The sequence below is a fragment of the Staurois parvus genome, unplaced genomic scaffold (genome assembly GCF_062004578.1).
Source record: "Staurois parvus isolate SC_StPar_1 unplaced genomic scaffold, SC_StPar_1.0 ptg000149l, whole genome shotgun sequence".
NCBI lineage: Eukaryota > Metazoa > Chordata > Amphibia > Anura > Ranidae > Staurois > Staurois parvus.
In genome coordinates, this window is record NW_028317945.1 from 4,674,379 (window position 1) to 4,691,980 (window position 17,602).

At 40.5% G+C, this 17,602-nt stretch overlaps 1 long non-coding RNA gene across 1 annotated transcript in view; it reads left to right on the forward strand.

Annotated features, from left to right (window-relative positions):
• Positions 1–10,836, forward strand: part of LOC149464667 (uncharacterized) — a 71,207-nt gene extending 60,371 nt beyond the window's left edge. The window contains exons 2-3 of the long non-coding RNA XR_016312337.1: positions 10,359–10,473; positions 10,559–10,836. This is a non-coding gene — a long non-coding RNA (uncharacterized LOC149464667). The remainder of the gene's footprint in view (positions 1–10,358; positions 10,474–10,558) is intronic.
• The last annotated feature ends 6,766 nt before the right edge of the window (positions 10,837–17,602 follow it).

Genomic DNA, 17,602 nt, shown 5'->3' on the forward strand with positions numbered 1-17,602 from the left:
TTGGAGAAGGGAACGGAAAAGCACCACAAGGAGCCACACAGGTGTGCTGCAGTGCTGGGTGCATGCTGCTTGGTGGACAAAGCAAGGTGACCGAAAGACAAGCTCATCAGTGTGCTGCTTCTCCATTTACTGTACAATAGAGGGTGGGGAGGTCTGTAAGTGAAAGTGAAATTGCTGCAGAGTAAGATCAGATCCCATTCCCTGCTAGGCATGACTGTGCTGTGTGCCAGAGTTGTGTAAATCTCAGGACTGAATAGACAGAAATACATGTCTTTTGGCAGGTAACATATATACAGTGGGGCAAAAAAGTATTTAGTCAGCCACCAATTCTGCAAGTTCTCCCACTTAAAAGGTTCTTGTCTGCTGCCAGCCCTAAGCTAAGCTTGTCCCTGAAATACCCTCTGTCTACTGCTAGCCTTGACTTCAGCCTCTCCTTTGAATACTCCCTATCTGCTGCCAGCCTTGACTCCAGCCTGTCCGTTGAATACTCCCTATCTGCTGCCTGCCCTGACCTCAACCTGTCTCTTGAATACTCTCTATCTGCTGCCTACACTGATCTCACCCTATTGTTGGAATGCTCTTATTAACTCTTATGTAACCATAATTAGCCCTAATTATCCCCTTCCCCCCCCTGCTCCCCTCACCTATTATTTTTATGCTGACTTGTTTTTAAAATTTTTATTCATCCATCAATATTTAAACTCTTTTTTTCATTCATTTTGTTAAGAATTTTTTTTTATTTTCACATTTAAAAACTATTTCATTTAAAAAAAACAAACTTTGCCATAATTTATAATATACCGTTGTGCTCAAAAGTTTGCATACCCTGGCAGAAATTGAGAAACTTTGGCATTAATATTGAAAATATGACTGGTGCCAAAAAACATCTTTTATTTAAGTATAGTGATCATATGAAGCAATTTATTATTACATTGTTGTTTTGGCTCCTTTTTAAATCATATTGGAAACAGAAATCACCCAAATGGCCCCGATCAAATGTTTACATACCCTGGAATGTTTGGCCTTGGTACAGACACACACAAGTTAAAATGCAAACTTAAAGGTTAATTTCCCACATCTATAGCTTTTTAAATTGCAATTAGTGTCTGTGTATAAATAATCAATGAGTTTGTTAGCTCTCACATGGATTCACTGAGCAGGCTAGATACTTAGCCATGGGAAGCAGAAAATAACTGTCAAAAGACCTGCGTAATAAGGTAATGGACCTTTATACAGATGAAAAATTATATAAAAAGGTATCCAAAGCCTTGACTATGCTAGTCAGTGCTGTTCAATCACTTATTAATGTTGGTTATGTGTTAGAGAAGACACTGGTAGTGATAGCAGAATTCAGACTTTACTTGTGTGGCTTAAGTTGCAAACATACAGAGCACATTTCTCAGCAGACAGATTACTTCCTGAAGAGATGATAGAGAAGAAGAAAGAAGCAGCAAGTTTTACACATACACAACTAGTAACCTTTAGCGTACAGTGCCATCTACTGGTCAAGTGATATTACCACAGAATACTGTATATAGTACATTATAGTACATGCTGTTGTATTCCCAACACCCCTTCTCAACGGCATGTGCATAATTATATGACATTTAGTCTCTTTTGTAGAAAACAATAACGTTCCCTTGTTTTTGGATAATCTGGTTCCATTGGTGTTTTTGCTTCCTTTGCATCTTGCATGTGAAACTGTTCTAACATTTCTGTAATTTTCTGACTTTGGTTAAGAAGATAGCTTCCATCCTCTTCCCGCTCTATTTGAATTCCTAGATAGTGAGTAATGTTCCCCAACTCTTTAATTTCAAAATTTTGTTTCAGTTTGTGAACTATTTGGTCATAGCCCCCTTCTTGTACAGTCAGGTCCATAAATATTGGGACATCGACACAATTCTAACATTTTTGGCTCTATATACCACCACAATAGATTTGAAATGTAATGAACAAGATGTGCTTTAACTGCAGACTGTCAGCTTTAATTTGAGGGTATTTACATCCAAATCAGGTGAACAGTGTAGGAATTACAACAGTTTGCATATGTGCCTCCCACTTGTTAAAGGACCAAAAGTAATGGGACAATTGGCTTCTCAGCTGTTCCATGGCCAGGTGCGTGTTATTCCCTCATTATCCCAATTACAATGAGCAGATAAAAGGTCCAGAGTTAATTTCAAGTGTGATATTTGCATTTGGAATCTGTTGCTATCAACTCTCAAGATGAGATCCAAAGAGCTGTCACTATCAGTGAAGAAAGCCATCATTAGGCTGAAAAAACAAAACAAACCCATCAGAGAGACAGCAAAAACATTAGGCGTGGCCAAAACAACTGTTTGGAACATTCTTAAAAAGAAGGAACGCACGGGTGAGCTCAGCAACACCAAAAGACCCAGAAGACCACGGAAAACAACTGTGGTGGATGACAGAAGAATTCTTTCCCTGGTGAAGAAAACACCCTTCACAACAGTTGGCCAGATCAGGAACACTCTCCAGGAGGTAGGTGTATGTGTGTCAAAGTCAACAATCAAGAGAAGACTTCACCAGAGTGAATACAGAGGGTTCACCACAAGATGTAAACCATTGGTGAGCCTCAAAAACAGGAAGGTCAGATTAGAGTTCGTCAAACGACATGTAAAAAAGCCTTCACAGTTCTGGAACAACATCCTATGGACAGATGAGACCAAGATCAACTTGTACCAGAGTGATGGGAAGAGAATAGTATGGAGAAGGAAAGGAACTGCTCATGATCCTAAGCATACCACCTCATCAGTGAAGCATGGTGGTGGTAGTGTTATGGCGTGGGCATGTATGGCTGCCAATGGAACTGGTTCTCTTGTATTTATTGATGATGTGACTGCTGACAAAAGCAGCAGAATGAATTCTGAAGTGTTTCGGGCAATATTATCTGCTCATATTCAGCCAAATGCTTCACAACTCATTGGACGCCGCTTCACAGTGCAGATGGACAATGACCCAAAGCATACTGCAAAAGCAATCAAAGAGTTTTTTAAGGGAAAGAAGTGGAATGTTATGCAATGGCCAAGTCAATCACCTGACCTGAATCCGATTGAGCATACATTTCACTTGCTGAAGACAAAACTGAAGGGAAAATGCCCCAAGAACAAGCAGGAACTGAAGACAGTTCCAGTAGAGGCCTGGCAGAGCATCACCAGAGATGAAACCCAGCGTCTGGTGATGTCTATGCGTTCCAGGCTTCAGGCTGTAATTGACTGCAAAGGATTTGCAACCAAGTATTAAAAAGTGAAAGTTTGATTTATGATTATTATTCTGTCCCATTACTTTTGGTCCCTTAACAAGTGGGAGACACATATGCAAACTGTTGTAATTCCTACACCGTTCACCTGATTTGGATGTAAATACCCTCAAATTAAAGCTGACAGTCTGCAGTTAAAGCACATCTTGTTAGTTTCATTTCAAATCCATTGTGGTGGTGTATAGAGCCAAAAATGTTAGAATTGTGTCGATGTCCCAATATTTATGGACCTGACTGTATATTAGGATGTATATCCATTTGTTCTCTTGATTCTTTGAATACAGACATGGATCTGCTTTACTTTTTGAGAACCCTTCCTTTCTGAGTATTTCGCTCACTTTTTCATTCCATGCTCTCGCTGCTTGCTTGAGCCCGTAGATGCTCTTTTGCAGTTTGCATACAAGGTTCTTTTCTTTCTCAAAGCCTGGTGGCTGTTCCATGTACAGATCCTCCTTGATGTCTCCATACAAAAAGGCAGTTTTGACATCTAGATGCTTTACTTGCATTCCCTTTCCGGCAGCAATACTAAGGAGTGTTCTTATAGTAGAATGTTTCACAACTGGAGCAAATGTCTCATCATAATCTTCTCCAAATTTCTGGGAGTATCCCTTGGCAACTAATCTTGCTTTGTATCTATAGATGTTTCCTTCTGTATCATATTTCACTTTAAAAGTCCATTTGCTTCTGATGGTTTTGCGGCCAGGAGGGAGTTCTGTTAGTGACCAAGTTTTATTTTCTTGAAGTGATTTTATTTCTTCTTCAGCTGCTTTTCTCCACTGATCGGCATCCCTTCTCGGCAAAGTTTCTATGTCTTCCCAGGATGTTGGCTCCTGTGTTTGATGTGTTTTAGCAGCGTATGATAACCTGCGGGGTGGTATCCCTTTTGTCATTCGAGAGGATCTTCGGATTTCTTGTTGTCCAGTGGGTTCTATTGGCTCGTTGATTGTAAGTTCCACTTCTTCTTGTTCTGGCTCTTGTCCTGCTTCGCATGGGTCAGTGTCTCTTGACGATTTAGTGTGTAAATCTTCACATTTTTCAAGAATTGTATTATCTGGTGCTTCACTTTCATCAAAATAAACACTGCGGCTTACTGTGACCTTGTTGGTCTTTGGACAAAGGATTCTATATCCCTTACTCTGCTCACTGTAGCCGACCAGAATGCCTTCTATGGCTTTGTTCTCCAACTTGGAGCGTTTCTGACTTGGAATGTGGGCATATGCTTTACAGCCAAATACTCTGATGTGTCCTACGTTAGGTTTTGATCCATTCCACATTGGTGTACTCTCAATAGATTTTGATGGAAGCCTGTTTTGTAGGTATGTTGCAGTCATTATTGCTTCTCCCCAGTATTTGTTAGGTAAGCCAGCGTCCGTAATCATACATCTTGTCATTTCTACAAGAGTGCGATTCTTTCTTTCCGCTACACCGTTTTGCTCAGGAATGTAAGGTACGGTTGTTTGGTGTATAATACCTTGTTTCTTTAGGTATGATTCCATCTCTTTATTCATATATTCCCCTCCATTGTCAGTGCGTATTATTCCAGGTTTCCTTTGAAACTTGTTGCTTGTCATAGCTACAAAATCTTGAAGTTTTTCTAATGTCTCACTTTTGTGCTTCATTAGATACGTTATTGTGTACCTGGAATAATCGTCGATGAAAGTCAGTAAATACCTGTTCCCGCCAGGTGTGATGGTTTTCATTGGTCCGCACACATCACTGTGTATCAGTTCCATGGGTTTAATGGTTTTACTCTGACTGGTCTGTGGAAGAGGGGTTCGGGTGGCCTTTGCTTTGATGCAACACGTGCACTTGCTGAGTGTGTGGCAAGGCAATATTTTCATGTCTTCTGATAGACCTCTCTTTGCAAAGTCCTTTATAGCTTCTGGGTTTCGATGCCCCAATCTTCTATGCCACAGGTGGATGCACTTGTCATGTGGGTTATGAGTTGCCACATTAGCCTTCTCACTTTCAGTGACGAGTTTGTACAGATGTTCATTTAATCTTCCTCTTGCTAGAATTTGCTTTCCATTTTGAATTGTGCATTCATTACCTCTGAACTGGACAGTGAGTCCATTGCTTGCAAGGGTTTTAACTGATAGGAGGCTTCCTTCTAGGCTTGGAACATATAGAACATTCTTTACAAGGATGCTCTGCTTGCCCCCTGATGGCGTTTTGCAGTTCAGAAATCCCTGACCTTTACCTTCTGCTGTAATACTTTTCCCATTTGCTAGGAAGACTTTATCTTTTACACTAAAATCAATTTCTGTGAAGAATGTCTTGTCGCTTGTCATGTGATTTGGTGCCCCTGAATCAATGTACCATCCATGTGAGGTACTATTCTGAGTCACTTTAAAAGTACCACTCCATGATGCACTTTCATTTTCTTTCATGACCGCTTTAGCTCTTTCTCTTGTGGGTAGCTCCCGCTTTCGCTGCTCAGCTTTCCAGATTGAACAGTTCTTTTTCAGGTGACCGGCCTTTTTGCAGCGAAAACATACCCTGGTTTCTTTGCTTTGTCTTATGCCTTCATGCACCTTCAGAGCTGCCTCTGGTCTCTCGTTCTCTTCACTATGCAAATTTTCCTTTCTTCTGCTGTATTCATCAATTAATTTTCCCTTAACATATTCTAGTGTCAGTTCAGTTTCCGGTCTAGTTTCTAGAGCATTTATAAGGGCACTGTATGATTCTGGAAGGCTGCACAGAAGTATTGACACAACATGGTTGCTTTTTAATTCTTCACCTATTGCACCCAGCTGGTCCACAATTTCTAGCATAGCATTTACATGTTCACCCATTTCCTGCCCTTTTTCCAGCCTCATCTTATACAGTTTGCGTAGCAGATATAGTTTACTGTTTAGGTTTGCATGTTCATGCAGTCTTTGTAGTGTAGTCCACATACCTTTAGCTGTGCTTTCTTTCCTTATATGAATGAGTTGATCGTCCTCCACTAACAGGCTTATGACTGCTTTTGCTTGCCTGTTTTTCCTGTCCCATTCTTCCGGGTTGTCATTGGGTCTGTGTGTATCTAGTACCTGCCACAAGTCATCTTTGGATAACAGCATTTCAAGCTTAAACTTCCATAGCTGGTAGTTGGTATTGTTGAGCTTTGCTATTGTAAACTTCATATCTGAAGCACTTGCCATCTTTCAGTGAATTGGATAGTAAATGCAGCACTTACTTGCTTGTAGTTTTCCTTTTTTTCAGTGTCTGGAGCTGGGCCCATAACCTGTTGGTTATGTGTTAGAGAAGACACTGGTAGTGATAGCAGAATTCAGACTTTACTTGTGTGGCTTAAGTTGCAAACATACAGAGCACATTTCTCAGCAGACAGATTACTTCCTGAAGAGATGATAGAGAAGAAGAAAGTTTTACACATACACAACTAGTAACCTTTAGCGTACAGTGCCATCTACTGGTCAAGTGATATTACCACAGAATACTGTATATAGTACATTATAGTACATGCTGTTGTATTCCCAACAATTAAAAAGTGGAAAATTCGGGGATCTCCTGGTAAGAAGCCAAGGTCAGGTAGACTAAGATAGATTGCAGCCTCAAATGTCAGAGAAATTGTTCAGGATACAAAGAAAAACCCACAGGTAACCTCAAGAGAAATACAGGCTGCTCTGGAAAAAACTGTGTGGTTGTTACAAGGAAGACAATATGATGATGCTTCAACAATGCCACAAAAAAAGCTTGATTACAATATGCCCAACAACACCTTGACACTCCTCAGGGCCATTTGGGTGATTTCCATAATCTGTATGATGCCAAACAACTATGTGATAATAAATAGCTTCACATATCATCATATGGCTTCAAATTATCACTATTCTGAAATAAGACAGTGTTCAGTCACATTTTCAATATCAGTGCCACGATTTCTGCCAGGGTATGCAAACTTTTGAGCACAACTGTAGTTCTAACTGTAATGTAATTATAAATTGGACAAATTACACCTTTATTTAACAATAGCAATAGTGTTACAACTAATACTGGTCAATAAAGAAAAATATTTTTTTTCTTTTGTTACGTCTTTTTGTCTATACATTGCATAGAAAACAAATAATTTTTTAAGATATCTTCAAAAAAACCAAACAATATATGTATTACTTAGTTATATTTAATAATCAAATTCTGAGTTATTGCTGAATAAATAGGCCCATCCAGGAATGTACAGAATTGCTCTTGTTCACACATGGTGTAGAGGAGTGAAAGCTGAACTTGTTAAAAGAATGTTTCATGATCATGCTATAAATATGTGCACTATATATTGCAGTAAAGATTTTTTGCATCTGCTGAGATCTGCCATATGTAAATGAACTCCCCCAGCAAACCCAACAACCAAGTGATTAGTTGTCAGCATATACTGTAAGTCATGAATGTCTCTGTGGATATAAAAGGAGTTTTGTAAATGTAGGCATCCCAGCCTGCATAGTATATTTTTCTTATTATTACTACAGAACATTTACTATACAACTACATGCATAGAACTATTTTGTTTTGCAGGAGAAAAGATATTTGCACATTTGCAGAGAATGAAGAGATGCAAGATTTTGTTTTTGTCGATAGGCTACATGTACACTGGAACATTTATTCTACTGGCAGCAGAAAAATGCTAACTGCGGCAAAAATGAGTGTAAACGTGGTACTGCGTTTAGTGCTTAGATGTTTATTCATTTCATTGGCTAGAGTACTTACCGTTTAAATGAATAAACACCCAAACGCTATGTGTGTTTTTTGAACACAATGTTCCTCTCCTGAATGCGATTCTTCTGCCTTCAGGAGAAGGATGTTTAACTGCCCTAAATTCTGCTGCTGCTAAACTCTGATAAAAAGTCTATGTGATTGGACACTTAGGCTTTTATTAAGTTGAGTTTACGGGCTTTGGCAAAATTATGCCAAAAAGCTCCTAAACTCATGTTTAGGTACAAAGAGAATCTTTACCTTACATTTTGTGGGATTTTTAAGGCAGCCATGAAATCTATGTATCACATCCACCTTAGACCCTATAAAAGGCCACTTTTGGCACTATTACACACAGCTTTTGGTATCTAGTTCTATTCTGGGAGGAACTACATACACTGTGCCCGGCGCTGACCCCCTGGAAGGCTGTGGTCTGAACAACAAAATTAAGGTGAGAATATTCAACTTGAACACTATTACATTGGAAAAATGTAGCGCTACTCACACTACACACTAAACATAACTGCGTATACCCATAAACTTACAAGTGACAAATAGTGTGTCTATACGTGAAAAATCGATCAATTTAACTGATGACAAAGTGATATCATGCAAAAAAAACTTCCTCTAACAACACTATTAAATGTGAACACAAACATGTAACACTCCAACTGTGATGGTGATAATGACTAATACTGATTGCAACTACTAATAATGCGTGTTGAATGCAATCCTCCAAACAGTGTCCATGAAATTACAAAACGTGTACATATACACACACACAAATCTATAGATACCCCCATACAGTGAAAAAACAATGGATGAGATCAAATGTGCATATACGTGAACATCATACAGTGCAACGACACACAAAAAACAAAAAATGTCTATTCAGTGCTTATAAAGTCCAATATATGCTGATGACAACACTCAGATGAAAAAATACATCGATCACACGCGTGCTGATATTTGTGTGAAAGTGGATATGGTAGTTGACAGAAGATAATCCGATCACCGGCTGAATAAGCCTCTCACCTTATAACTTCGACCCTTGCGGGTCACAGCGCTTTATGGGATTCCTCGCACAGATCCTCCAAGTCTGCTGTCACTCCAGAGATCTGCTCCCACCGTACACAAATCCCCCTCAAGGGGTCAGCACTCCACTAATGGCTCCTCTCCAGGTAAAATGCAGCGCTAATAACTCATTAGGAACATAAAACACATGCTCCCATAGTGCAGTATATTTATTTCCAGTGTAGGGACAGTAACAACAAATGCCATTAGTGGAGTGCTGACCCCTTGAGGGGGATTTGTGTACGGTGGGAGCAGATCTCTGGAGTGACAGCAGACTTGGAGGATCTGTGAGAGGGATCCTATAGAGCGCTGTGACCCGCAAGGGTCGAAGTTATAAGGTGAGTGGCTTATTCAGCCGGTGATCGGATTATCTTCTGTCAACTACCATATCCACTTTCACACAAATATCAGCACGCGTGTGATTGATATATTTTTTCATCTGAGTTTTGTCATCAGCATATATTGGACTTTATAAGCACTGAATAGACATTTTTTGTTTTTTGTGTGTCGTTGCACTGTATGATGTTCACGTATATGCACATTTGATCTCATCCATTGTTTTTTCACTGTATGGGGGTATCTATAGATTTGTGTGTGTGTATATGTATACGTTTTGTAATTTCATGGACACTGTTTGGAGGATTGCATTCAACACGCATTATTAGTAGTTGCAATCAGTATTATTAATTATCACCATCACAGTTGGAGTGTTACATGTTTGTGTTCACATTTAATAGTGTTGTTAGAGGAAGTTTTTTTTGCATGATGGCACTTTGTCATCAGTTAAATTGATCGATTTTTCACGTATAGACACACTATTTGTCACTTGTAAGTTTATGGGTATACGCAGTTATGTTTAGTGTGTAGTGTGAGTAGCGCTACATTTTTCCATTTATATGTTTCATGATAATCATTGGTATATGATATAATGTTAGCAGCTTCTCTTAGTTAGTTAAGGTGGGACATTGTTGAGCGCAGGAGGTTTACACCATTAACACTACTACATTGCTATGCAGTTTATGGTGAGTTAAATGTCAGTAATTACTTTAGATATTTACTTCAAAAATAGTATTTCAAACTTTATAACCTATATATTTAATATTTTTTTTTTAATTGTTGTTGTAGACTATATAACATCCATTATGGGAAAATATACAATCCACCTTGATTCCCCCCCCCCTAATTTATATGTCTAGTAAAAGAACACACATTACTATGACCTTTACAATCCCACAAACTTATATATTTGATGTCCTGCTGTATCTTTAAGATATCATTATATATATATAGCATTATACATATATTTATTTTGTTATGACAGCGCTTGTGATACGGCACCTGTGGTCCTTGCACATCATTTGATGGCCTCAGTTATGGGAGAAATTTGCCTTCTAAACGCAGTGAAGCACTTTCTTTTAACTATTTTTGGTGGTTATGTAAGTCATTTATTCAATATGGCTAATTTATTGCTATTTAACTGTAAGGATATGTGTTGATTATTGATAATATTTATTGTTCTAGAGTGGTATCCTTCCTAGAGGAAGAATCCGTACTAATGTATTCGAAACACGTTGATCCCAGGCTGAATATATCTGCAGTCAAACCGAGGTTGAAAGATGGAAATCAGCTCTTGAGGGATACCACTGGATACATATTGCATAAATCATAAATTTGTGTAGTGAATGTTTTGTCATAAACTATTGCTGTTGATATTGGTCAGTATGCATTCCCTACCTGATATATATTATTGTGTCATACCAACAAAATTTGCTAAAATAAAATGTTTATCTGTTTAACAAGTGGTTTCTTTGTATATATTTCATGGTTGCCTTAAAAATCCCACAAAATGTAAGGTAAAAATTCTCTTTGTATGGAAATAAGGATGATGGCAACCACATCCTAAGCTACACTGACCTCTTACAAACTCATGTGTAGGAGCAGCAGTGTGCATAAGGCCTGTAGTTCAAACTGTCTTCAGTAATCATGTAAGGAGAATAGGAGTGCCTTTACTGGATAATATTTAGTTCTGTTGAATGGGTACTCATAGAAACAGTATTGTGTCACCAACAGCCTTTTACTTTTGCTACAGACCCATAATTTTTCTTCCATACATTGCTTCAAAAAAACAAAACGCATACACCGCAAAACTGCTGTTCACTTTGTTTATTAATAATAAAATTCTTTGTTTCATCTGAAATTTGTTTCACTATAACATGTGGAAGACCAGAAATATTTTCTGTGTCTGGGCATGCAGCTTTGTTGACTACCTGTAATAATACACCTATGTACGTATTGGCTTGTGAAACCAAACTACAAAAAGGCTTTTTTTTTAATGCAAAGATATTTTGTACCTTGACCTTTAAACAAGTTCTCAAGTGAAATAAATAAGACTTTCATTATTATCTTTCATTCTTGTTGAAAAGCTCCTGCTAGGCAAGACAGTATTTTTTATTGACCTCCATACTAATATACTAGCATTGGTCCAGCTACAAGCATCGCACCATAAATAAATGATTTGTTTCTGCTTTGGTTTGTGTCACATTTTGGAGATTTCACATTTTGTTGGGAATGCACAAATCTTTCCAAAGCACGTGCTAATCCCATCTAAGAGTGCTTAAACAGGTGTACCAATTGGAAAATTTTCTATCAACTGCGGTTCTGTTAACAACCATAACGTTTTGGATTTCCCATCACATTGTGTCACAGTGACAATAGTAACCAGAACAAGTAGAGAGACTGAATCTACAGCAGGGACACAGACAGTGTCAGGGATCGGTGTCCCTGCCGCGCTACACCGGGCGGCGCATGCGCAGGATACCTGCGGTCTAATCAGCTGGCCCCGGGAGATTGTGATGGCCGCGCATGCGCACTCGCGGACGCGCTCCTGGCACCAATGACAGCGCAGGGCGGGCTATTTAAATGGGAATAGAGGTATGTCAAATTGCCGTTTGGTCTTTTGTGCTCTGTTCCTGATACCGGATCCTGTGTTACTCCGTTGCCGACCTCTGCTTTGTACCTGACCCTGCTGATTGTATCCTGCTTAACCCTTGGCTTGCCTTACCCTTGTACCGCGCTGTCCGCTAGTTACTGAACCCGGCTTGTGACCTCGACCACTCTCTGCCTTCTCCTCCGGTACCTCGCTGCCCGCATGTTGCTGACCTGGCCCGCCTGAGTACGCTTCTAGCCACCCAGACGATCCATCCATCCCACAGGGATCGTTCCTGGTTACCAGGTCTGCAAGCCTCTTCACAGCAGACTCTTTACCCCGCACTCCTCTGACGGTGCTCTCTACCATTGTCAGATGTACTCAGGGGTCGCGACCTGGTCTCAGTCTGCTCCAAGTCCATCCCCACCATCAGGGGCCCTGGTGAATAAGCAGATTGGGACTTAGACCCCGTGCCCTGAGGAAATCCGTGCTGTGGACCGATAGAGATGCCGCCAGGCGGATCGTGACAGTCAGCAACAAAATCTTGACGGGTTTTATACTCAATTCAAAACAAAAAAGGATTTTTTTAACTCATAAATTAATTTTTTTCTAGTAGTACATTGTTTATTTGGGTATAGCTCCTACTTCCAGAAGATGTAAACAATCAAAAGTGACACTGTCCCATCTACTTTCTTTAAGCCTGCACCTTGAAACAAGCTGAGTAGCAAAGCAGTGAACATAGATAAAGGATAAACAGCCTTCCATACCACAATTTATAACTGTGGCAACAGTCCAACAACAAAGAGCACTTACAGTATTAGATGGTAGGGGGGAGTAGTGTCTTCCAATGAACTGCTGGAAATAATTTTACAGCTGGCATTTTTAGAAGAGATAGGACTTTATTCTTCAACATGTGGGATGTCCAGAAGCAGTGTCCAAAGCATAATGGGAGGGCAAGGACACCAACAACAAAACAGGCAAACATAGTGAGGTAAGCTCTTAAAAAAAAATATTATGACAGATCACACTGCTGCCTGCAGAACCCTCTGTCCAAAACCAGCAACCGATGATGTAAAAAAAAGCAGAACTTCACCTGAAAAGGGACTTTCTGATTTTCCTCCTTTTCCCACCACTATTGGAGGCTTTTCTCTGGGATCGCTTAGGTGATCAGAGCAGAGATTTTGCCCCCCCCCCGCTCACAACCTCCTGGGACATATCACAGGTCCCAAAAGGCTGTGAGTGCACTAAGAAAGTGCAGCGCTACTTGCGCATTCACAGTGGGAAGCCAGTTGTGAACCTTCAGGAAGTTGCAGCTAGCTTTCCACATGAAAGATGGCGGTGCCGGGGATGCAGAGACCAGCAAAGAACTGGCCCAGGTGAGGACAGCTGTTACAGTCTGGGATCAGGCTCGGAGGCCAGTAGCTGTAGCAATAGGAAGGTTCATGAGTAGTCCGCTGGAAATATAAAAGCAGATCTCTCTAGTGAATGATGCAGGCTCACCTGAGGTGTGGGGTCTAAGCACTAGCCAGTATTCACCAGAGCTCGAGATGGTGGAGATTGGTTTTCTGTGTGCTAGTACCAAGTAAGGGTTCTCAGGATTGTCCCACTAGGAGGTGAGCAAGCTGGGGTCTGGTAGCAGATTTAGCCAGATGTAGGGATCAAGCAGAAGCATAGACAGTAAATAAGTCAAAGGTCGGTAACAAGTAGAAACTGGATGGGATCGGACAAAAGCGTATTTAATGAACAAGCCAAGGATCGATAACGAGTGGTAGTGAAGATAAGGACTGCAGAATGTATGCAAGGGGTAAGATATTCTCTGGAGAGAGTACAATATTCTGGAAAACAGGAATTGCAGAGACATGGCTTAAATTCAGGAAGTTAATGAGAGGAGCAAAGATTTTAAGGTTCACCAGAAACAAGATACAAGGCAAGGTTGTCCAAGAGATCAGGCATAGTGCGGTTCAACATCTCAGATGGCACAGCAAGAAGAGTTATAGCCAGAAATCACAGAGGTTCCACGTTCAGATCTGGACCCTGACAGCAGTGCTAAATCTCTAAACTTTTAACTGCATGTTTATTAAAAGTCTGCAGCTACAGTATTTGTAGTTGTTGACTCTTGTTTTTTTTTCCTAGTGAAGTTCCTTTTTAGGTAAAGCAACTTACAAAACTGCAACACAAGCTTGTTGAAAGGTTCAGGATCTGCTTACTGCCCTAAACAAAATTAGAGCAACCAAATACGTCTGTGGACTAAGGTGGAGTGACTCATGTCATTGGAAATAGCCTTTCCAATTATGATGGTAAACAGGGTAAAGATAAGTATTCTAAATATCTATAGACACCTGGAAATAATCTTGGTGATGGTTTCCTTGCAAATGTTTTGGTGATTTAGAGCCTTGAGGTCTAGAATAGATCAGAAAGAGCGATCATGTTTTGGTGTGGTGAAAAGGTTTGTATAAATCCATTTTAAGAATCCCTGAAAGGTAATGGTTACAATCAGGGGTGGACTGACCACTTGGAAACTCGGGCACTGCCCGACGGCCCAGGGTCAGTAGGGGGCCCCATGAGATACCCCTGGTACCTTTTTCATAGGCTTTTTTAAGTTTGGGCAAGGACACAGGGGCCCCATGATCCCCTATTGCCCGGGGGCCCCATGAGTTGTCAGTCCTCCCCTGGTTACAATTACTTGCTGGGATGCTTGTTCCTGTACTGCTTGGAACAAGACTGCAACATATTCAGAAATAATATGGAGATTTGACGCAAAAGTCCTGTTTGGGGAAGCTTGAAATTTGCTGGGTTTGATCAGCAAGGACCGGCCTAATTTCAATCCACCTATGGGCAGGCTGCCTATACATAAGTTGATGAAGAAATTGACTTCTGTACTGTTGGAATACAGTGTGCATGTATTTTGTATGACAACTACATCAGTATTCAGTAGAGATATATTCTTCAACCAGTAGATGACAGCTTTCATAAGTTTGATGCTGCATCTATGGAAAAACTCTGTCTTTTCTCTAAAATAAAGTTTCCTGCTTGTCTTGAAGCAGCAAATAAACATGTGGACTGTACACTGTTTGTTCTGTAGGGCTATATACAGAATTTCTAACAGGTTATGGGCCCAGACACCCAGTCATAACCAGCTACAACAAATAAGTGCAAGATACAGCAACAGAAAGAAGACTGCAACAGAATTAAAGAAAATGGCCAGCAACACAGCTGCAACAAAGCTTTCAGTTGCAATCTGACAAACCAGAACTACCAGTCTTGGAAATTTAAGATGAAGGTACTGCACATAAGGGAAGGTATGTGGAAATATTTAAAGTCAGGCCAGAACACCCTTCAGATGAGTGGATAGAGAAAGATCAGATCACAATCTCTCTTAGCATAGAAAAGGATCAAATCATACACATATGTAAGTGTGAAAAGAAATATAGGAAGGATTACAAAAGGTGCATGAAAGAGCTAATCTCAGCAATAAACTGTATTTGATTAAAAAACTACACCAAACCAAGCTGATGAAAGGCCAGGACATGCAAGATTACATAAGGCACACCTTAAAAATGGTTGAACGCTTGAGAGTGAAAGGAGAAGAAATAAAATTACTTAGTGGTTTACCAGAAAGTTATAAAATGCTTGTCACAGCACTTGATGCATGTCCAGATGATGAACTGACATTGGAATATGTTAAGGGAAAGCTTGTAGATGAAATAAGGGTAAAACAGAATGCGTTAATAGTGACGGTGCTGCTGTCGCAGAGTCTGCTTTAAAGATGAAAAATAGGAATAAAAACAGTAACATGCAACAAGAAATTTTCATGTTTTGTGTGCAAGAAACAAGGCCATTTATAGGCAAATTTGTCTTTATTATTTTATATAAATTTAACAAGCAGAGCATAGGAAGTATAAAAAACAAGTACAAATACAGAAACAAAAGAAAAACATCAGAAAGGTGGTTATGATCCATGTGGATAAATAAAGATAGTGAAATATAACAGTAAGAGGAAAGGATCAACAACCGATGTTATAGAGGTAGAACATAACAGATTGCCAGGGGGGGGGGGTATCCCCTGACACGGTGTATGGACCAATATGAAAGAACTCTGCACAACCAAGATGATAAATCGTAATTGAGGAGAAAGAGAGGAAGAAAAATAAAAGATAAGAGAGAGAGAGAAAAAAAAAAGGGGAGGGGGAGGAAACAGAACGAAAAAGAAAAGAAGGGGCCAGGGTAAAGGGTATTGAAGGAGAAAAAAGAAAAAAGGGGATGGGGAGCGGGGACGGCAGTAAGCAGCAACAAAATAGCTGCCCACGCGTATCTCATGGAAGCAACCCTGATGTACATAGCAAGGCATGCGCCACAAGGTCCAAACGGTGGATAAGCCAAAATGAGATTGAGTCGGGGGAACAAGGCACAGCTCCACTAGAGCGTAGCAGGGGCACACATATCACAGAGAGTCGTAGAGGAGGTGATATGAAGCCAGACCGACATCAACAGCTTATGTTTATCATAGGTATCATTAGTAAACACCAGCATTTCCTCCATACGCATGGTATCATTAAGTACGGAGACCCACATCAGAAGAGGGTGGGGGCAGCCGATTTCCAAAAGAGAGGTATTAATTGGCGGGCTGCAGACAGGAAGAAATGCAACAAACATTTCTTCTGTGATGCCCGTGAGCCCGGTAATATAGAAAGAAGAGCAATTTCTGGAGAAGGGGCCAAGGACTCCCCGTAGATCTCTTTATATACAGCAAATACCTGCCACCAAAAGGGTTGTATTCGATCACAATCCCACCAAATGTGGAGTTGTGTACCAACAGCTCTATCACAGCACCAACAAAGATCAGGTGTAGAAGGAAAAATTTTGTGTAGGGAGAGGAGATCCCTGTACCATCGGGAAAGAAGCTTAAAATTCTTTTCTTGTGAGTAGTAAGAAATAGACGATTTTTGAGTGAAGTGAAACGACGTGGACCACTCTTCCTCTGACACCTCCCTACCTAGGTCCCGAGCCCAAGCCTTAGTGTAGGAAGGGAGTTCAGAGTAAAGAGCATTATGGAGCACTTTATAGAGAAAGGCAAGGACAAGTCTCGGCAGTTCAGGGAGGGAGCACAGCCGTTCAATCTTAGAAAGTGGACGGTGAATGTTAAAGGTGCTTGTAAAATGAGGATAGGCGTAGAGGGGTAAACCAATCTCTAGACCCACCTTGAAGGAGCGGAAGACCCGATTGGGGGCAAATAAAGTCCTGAGCTACTGGTCAGGAGGCATGTGTAAAGGGTCCAATAATAGAGGAGCCCAACCCTTGGGGAAGAGTGGGGTTATCAAATAGGGATGACAAAGGAGAGGGATTGGAAGATAAGAGAGCAACTATGCCTCGTTTAGCACAGCTAAGGTCAAGGGAGACAGGGCAGAAAAACGCTGATAGTCCCGATTGTAACCCCATGGTAAAGCTCGAAGATCCACCTGAGAAAGATCTTGTTCAGTCATGCAAGAGGCTTTATGAAAAGGTCTAGGAAACCAATCAAGCATTTGGGCGAGCAACGCAGCTCTGCAATAAAGCTCAAAGTCTGGTAAACCCACTCCACCCTCAAGTTTCGGGTAGGTAAGTAACCTGTGCTTTAACCTAGAGAACCCACGGTGCCAAAT